The sequence below is a fragment of the Rhagoletis pomonella genome, unplaced genomic scaffold (genome assembly GCF_013731165.1).
Source record: "Rhagoletis pomonella isolate Grant_MI unplaced genomic scaffold, Rhpom_1.0 Rhpom_scaffold_00002, whole genome shotgun sequence".
Taxonomy (NCBI): Eukaryota; Metazoa; Arthropoda; class Insecta; order Diptera; family Tephritidae; genus Rhagoletis; species Rhagoletis pomonella.
In genome coordinates this window covers 53,212,528-53,220,059 of record NW_023458556.1, presented here as the reverse complement: position 1 = coordinate 53,220,059, position 7,532 = coordinate 53,212,528, and positions in this window count along the sequence as shown.

Here is a 7,532-nt window from a genome sequence, read left to right as displayed (position 1 = left end):
AATTTTGGCCAGTTTAAAAATTTCAAGAAAGGAAATAAATTGTAAAACGGGACACAAGTTTTTGGCAATCTGAAATTTGGACAGAACTTTTTGGTGATTTTAAATGTATATACATAAATCTTAGACCATTTATAAAAACTGAGAATATAGGAATAGGGAATCTGAAAATTTGAAATAATTTTGTTTGTAAATAAACTGCACATCGATTTTTGGTCACTTACAAACTGAACATAAACTTTTTGCCACTTATAAACAGTGTACTAAACTAAAGCACATTGAAACGCGGAAGATTCGATTTTTTTTAATTTCTTAAAATTTTGACAGAAGCGAGCATAAAATTATGGTAATGTTAAAGTTGGATTAAATTTTTGCTCATCTCTAGACTAGACATACATTTTTGGTAAATCAAACATTTTTTATAAATAAATTTTTTTCATATAAAAACTGACCAAAATGTTTATCATTTAAAATCTGAATATCAATTTTTGGCCACATAGATATTAGACCTAGATTTTTCAGCTGTTTGAAAATCTACATGATGAAGAAAATCGTTTTGAAAAGTAAGTAGATATAAAATATAAACCCCAAAAGCAGCCATAGTACTAAGTAGTCCTGACCAGATTTTTTCACTTAACATATACATTTTTTTCCTTGCCGGGTAGTTTTGCTCTATTATACCTGTACGTGCATTCATACATATGTACGTATGTATGTACACACATATGTAGGTACGTGTATCTACTTATACTTCCGTTTTGTTGATTTGTTCTATTTTAATTTATCGTATTTGCTACCTTTGTGTCACATTATTTAATTATTTCATAGGCCTCTGACAAGCACGAGTATTTGTGAATGGTTTGAATTATTTACTTTACACGCTACAATCAGTATTATCGGTACTTGAGTATTTTATAGATGGTCGCTTCGTTGTTGTATTGCCATCTGTTTAGGTTTAGTGAACCGGACGTGTGGTAGAAAAACATATTTTGCGCTAACCAAAATAATTTTTTTTTTTTTTATTTGTTGGAATTGAAAATGTTTTAGTGAAGCTCAATATGCAATTTTCCTATCCTACACGCCCGTTAACCTTTCCTCTTTTATATCAAATCCGAACACCAAAACTACTTAAGTAAATTTTCACCAAATACCTTACTCGGAGATTGAGACATTCGCCAAGGCAATGCAGAATGCAGTCTTCCGCTGTTTTTTACCGATTTCAAGTAGCAGGAGGTTTGCAGTACGTCGGAATATTGTTTTCTTTTTTGCTTATCCTACCTATCTCCCATATAACGGTAGTTTTCAGAAATACGAAAACTGTGATATTTTAGTAACTACTCAAAATTGATATTTATAATGATTTTCAGACAAAAAATAAGAATATCACAAATTTTTGGAAAATGGACGTAGCCCACATCCTATATAACGGTAATTTAGAGAAATACGAAATCTTCGATAAATCAGTATATACTAAAGCTAATTCATTCAAAATTTATGCTTGCGATAATTCTTTACCAAGACATACGTTTATGATAAAATTTTGGAAAATGGGCGTGGCACCGCCCACTCATGATCACACATACTATGTATCTCGGTAACCGTTCTACCAATTTGTACCAAACTCGGTATGGTTATTGTTCTTGCCACATAAAAGCAAACCATTGAAAATTATTGAAATCGGCCACTTTTCATACAACGGTAAATTTCAGAAATGCTTGAAACTTCAATATTTCGAAATTTAAGGACGCTAATTTACTCAAAACTGGTACTAACAACAATCCCTTGAAAAGAAGTAACATTATTTGGAATTTTGGAAAATGGGCGTGATACCGCCCACATACGACTATATAAGTGGATCTCATTATATCTAACTGAACGTTCTATCAAAGATATTTAAAATAGGGGTAAAACCACCATGTAGCGGGAGTTTTCGGAAAGGTGAAAAACAGATATTTAATACTTGCGCCGGGTACCCGTTACCGTTACCCGTGTTTCGAGCCACAGACAGAGTGAACTCGATATTCTGCTTATTTTCAGCTTTTGGTAGTAAAAATTTCAGTGCTGTTGCAGGGCCTTTGCTTGCATACTTATCGGCCACTATGTCTCGTGAGCTAAGATAGATTGACAATACAATCTCCAACATTTTAGAACACATTTGACTAGCTAGCTTTCGGGACGTACAACTGGCGCAGGAACAAGACAATTGGCGAAATTTTTTGATCTCGTCCCAAAAAGCCGAACGGTTTGCAGAAACAAATAAGAATAAGACGAGGGCGTCCTGTTTTTAAACTCGGCCAGAATCGCTTAGGCGGTTCCAAGAAGACGAACAAGTGGTTTCCTAGACTTTATTGTCAAAAGCTTTTTCATATTTAGAATCAGTATCCTAGTGAACTGCGGTTCCTTCTGATGATGTTGTCAAAAGCTACATGAGTGGGAGCCATCTGGGACCAGGTAAAACAAGATATACTACAGAGTTTATCAAATTTTCTAAGGCTACTTATGTGGCTAATTTCTCTGTAGCCAAAATTTTCTTTAAAAAATTAAGAGGCGGTAACCTTTTGCTGCATTAAAATCAACATGTTAAGCCACCCGTTGCATAAATTATAAATATCAACGTATGCACATTTCAAATATATGTATCAATTTACAAAACAGCTTAAAATCCACACAAAAAAAAAACAGAAACACTAGTCAAAAAAAATCTCGTGTCTAACTAGGAAAAATCAAAGTCGTTGACAAGCGTGTAAAGCAAATGATTTCTACGAGATCAAACGCAGCAGCAGACAAGGGGAAAAACCAGCAACTTTAACAAGTCTGGATACCTGAAGAGGCACCGAGAAGAGCACATAAAGATAACATTTTCAATATACGAGTATTTACGCAGGGGGAAGAGGGTACGGCAAGGTAAAAATTTCTAGTTGTATGCAACCGCCGCATAGGGGTGGTGCGAACAGTAGGGAGGAACTAAACATACGTACACACGTACGTACGTATGCGAGTCTGTAGAATGCACATTTCATGCTACCCGGTAAATTGAATTACAAGAGGAATGCGTACTATGGAACTTCATACGCAGGCCATAAAGTAAACGCGAACTGCTTAACCGAATGTAGTGGAGTGACAGCGACGCTGAGCATAGTTGATAATGAGGATGTCACACGAATTACATAATACAATCATAACATCACTGCACTAATAGGAACAACATAAACCAATTCATACCCAACAACTGTGATGATAACTGTCAAATAGGATACGAGGTTGTGTAAAGTACATATACAACAAGGATGAAGGTTGAATAAGAGAGAAATTTTGATTTTTGTGACAATTTTGGTAGAGTGGGATATCAGACAAGTCGTTTGAAACTTTATTTCACAATAGCGTGGCGCGTCATATACCGAAGCTACTTTTTTCTTCTTTACTAAAAGCGGTAAAAAGTCAACAATCCCCATGTGAAATATCTTTCCAAAAGCGATTTTAAACCAATCGCCGGGTGTGAAGCTTGAACTACTGAAAGTTTACTGCTTGTCGGCCTTTTCCCCGCCTTTCTAGCCCGTTTAATTTTTACATTCTATACCCTATATCCCTTTGGATGTTTAGTGCTTTATGGGTCTCGAAGGAAGGCTGTCAATGCCAATAGAGTTGTTGCATTAGACAGATGGCCAAATATTCTGAAAGTATTTCAATGCGCCCAAAGCCACAGAATTTCTCGATGCTGGATGGCTCTGCTGCTTTTCCAGAGTGGATTCAGATAGCAGTTACGACATCGACAATTTTTCTAGAAATATATGCATATGTAAGTAAAGAGAGCCGCACCTGTAACGACTTTGTTAATCGCAATTCAAAGGAGAATGGATCATCTCTGTCTGGATCACCGGCAAGTCTAACTTTAACCGTACTTCCAGCACAGCAAATTAGAGTGTATTGAAAAAACCCAATAGGACGATATTTGAATTTCTTAAAAAGCTGAAATAGATAAAGAAAATATCATTGTGGTTATATATGGCTACTATGTGAACCATCAATAAAGCTATTTATGTACATCTTTTGTCGAGAAGAGAATGACAAAATAAATCACATTACATGTTTTCGTACGCTATTCGCTGGATGCATCCCAAATGCATTTAAGTTGCATAAGTCATATTCCTCTATTTGTCAACAGAAATTTCAGATTTATTAAGAGTCACGAAAGTTTGCAGAGGAGTTAACTTTATAAGATAAGCATTCTATCTCACTTAATAAATCCCTACTTGTTGTCTTATTAAAAAATGTCTTTCTAGAAAGCAGCGATATGCTGCATAAGAGCGGTTTATCATTCATCGCTTTGTCGATAAATGAGATTAGTTTCGTAACCTTTAAGTAGTTTTCAAGTTTTAAGATTAAAAGTAAATTAAACCCAGAGTATTAGTGGCTATGAAAACTTCTTCGAGGGCTCTATCTTCAATGGCATAAAATGGGCTACGTATGGGGATATGACGGTGATCAACTCTAACTGTCCGAAGCCTTTCGATTTCCCGAAATGATTTTAACTGTCCAAGGTCTTTCTATTTCCCATCTACTAAATGAAAGCCCTCAGAATATTGTTCTTGCTGTGTGGCGCTATAACCAACTAAGCCATTTTTGCCGAGTTCAATAAAGCACGCCGGTGGTTTCTCTGTTGTGCCAAGTGAAGCCAGGTCTTTAGGTTAGGTTAGGTAGTTTGTGGGCCCATTGTGATACTACGCGGATCATTTGAACCCTTCTACTCAAACCACGCGTGGATTTAGCGAAACCCAGAAGTTGCCGTATGCCTACCTCGGCTATGTCGGTTAGGGCTTTAAAGAATCCTGAACTCATAAACGTACGTCTTCTTCTACAAAGTTCGTACATTCGCATAACAGGTGCCGCAAGGTTTCTGGCTCTTCTTTATTTTTGCAGCTTCTGCAGAAGTCGTAATGACGGACGCCTAACCTAACCGCGTACCTTCCGACTGCAACATAGCCTGTTAGCAGACCCACAGCTGCAGCTAGGTGCCCTCTGCTCAGCATAAGGAGATCCTTCGACCGCTTTTTGTCCCATTTTGGCCACGTCAGCGAAGTATTGATGCAAGAGACAGATCACTTCGAATGAGCTTGCATGAAGCGAGTGCACGCCTAATCCTTTCCAATTCTGCGAAAATGGGACGTATATGCCCTCTCTTGCAAGTTTGCTTGCATTATCATTGCCTGAAGCGCCCCGGAACCCATTCCAAGTGAAGAGAAGACTGCTCAGCCATCTCTTTTAGAGATCTGCGACAGTGCGCTATGGTTTTCAACTGCATGTGATCGAGTCGAGCGCTTTGAGTGCGACCTAACTGTCTAAGTAGATGAAGATACCTAAAACCAGTGTACAGTTAGAGACTGGGTCACACTTAGGGAACATATTTATAAATCGAGCCACTTGCTCCACGACATATACCCGCTAGCAGCTGCGCTTTCTGGGAAACAGACTCTGTTGACTTCACTCGAGTAAGTCGGAGTGACCCTACCCTCTATTTCAGCCGTGACCCAAGGCTTCGCACAGATAAGTTTCTGCGTCTTGCACTTTGCCAAGGGTGCGCGAACGGCAAAGTTACGTATCAAGCTACCGTGTTTTGCCGATTTTCCGAATTCAATCGGAAAGTGGTCCAAATAAACATCGATGCTGTACGTGATCTGATATTGCATAATTTGACAATAGCAGAAAAAATGCTCGACTGATGTAAAGAAATGTTCAAGAAATCAAATCCTTGTGCTTCAAAAGACGTCTTTAATATCATAACCGGCGACGAACCTGGGATTTATGCATATGAACCCGGAACCAAAAGAAAATCGACTCCTTGGATCTTTCAATACGAGTCAAATTCTACAAAAAAATTTCACGAAAAAAACAAATATTTTTCACATATTTTTCGGAAATAAATGGATGTGTCGCCACAGTATTATTAGAGCAACCAGAACTGCCAATTCTGATTGGTACACCAGCATTTGTTGGTGGTTCTTCTGCCGTACAGCCGTGATTTTCCACCCAATAACTTCTTATTACCGCATGTCAAAAATCAATTGCGAGGTCAACGTTTTTCGACCATTGAAGAAGCAACAGATCTTCAAGTCAAAGCCAACTCAAAAACCCTTCGCGTCTCTAAGTATCCATGTCATTTAAACGGCATTAACTTTGACGTAGGCTTAGCCGAAGGTCCTTTCACAAAAAACGCCTTTTTAAAGGACATGAGCGGTCACATCATGACATTACTTATTGATAATGATCATGTTAGATTTTATTCATGTTAACTAACCTTCGAATTGGTGACTTGAAAAAATATTTTTTTTTTTCTTTAAATTTATAAAAACCGCTTCGGCTCCTCCTCTACACACGATCCTCAGAAAAGAAAGCCCGCAGCAATTACGAAGCACTTTCTTTTTTACGATCCTTTGTAAGTTCCTTGAAATGTTTGTAAGCAAGAGTTGGCATACCTTTAGCAACAATTTAACAATAAAAAATTTACCAAACACCAGTAGCTGTCACAATCAGCGGGATCAACACACCTCTTTGTACTGTTTGCACCTTCAACCCCACGGCTGCTGCTTTGATGTTTTCCCGCACAAGCGAGAAATTAATTGCGAATTCGTTTGCGGAATGATTTGCAAAATTTCACTGACAACTCATTTAGCTAACGTTTACAATTGCTAATGGTTTCATTAGTGTGAACAAAACGCTCTCGCCATCAACTCTTTTTCGTTTTTTTGCATTGAAATTTTCCAAACGGAAAGAACTAAATAAAAGGATTTGTCGGTAGAGAATGACTTTGAAACTGCTTTGCTGGTGGGGTGTGTGTGTGCGTATGAGCGTATATGGCGGTAGCGGAAAATTGCGAATCATGCAATGTGCCACTCTCTACAATTCACTCGTCCAATTCGCTCTGGGAGTTGAGTTTGGCGGAAAGAATGATTTTACAGCCTTGAGGACGGCAAAAATGCTTTGTAGTTTCGGTTGTTAATGATCTTCGTTGTTTTGTTCGATATTTTTGTTTTGTATTTTTGGTGAAAATATTTGGCTACTGTGTGGCCAAAGAGCCTTAAAATATTGTTTCTGGACAAAGTGGTACACCTGACAAGAAGAAATAAATATTTTAATTCGAAATTTTTTGTGTGAGGTAATTATGGAATCCGCTTACTTTGGCTACTCATGTCACATGATTCTAGTGGAGTCTAAGACGGCTGGGTCAACTCGAAGAGTGGTTGATGCTTTTATTAAAGATTCTAATTATTCTACCGGAATCAATTTTAAATGAGGAGCCCAAGCCCAAGGAGCTGGCAAGCCTTTGAGCGTGGATAACAATGAATATTAGGCTGTAATTACATTTGACCACTGGTATGAGAGCAATGGGGTCTTCTGGGTATGAAGTTACTGCGACTCGACCGCTCTCAATTCCTACTCTAGCATCTGCGTTTGCGCACGCTGCGTAACATTATCAACCCGGGTGTGAGATTCGGTGATCAATGCGTACGGAGTCTTGGGTTTAGACAGATAAAGAGGGA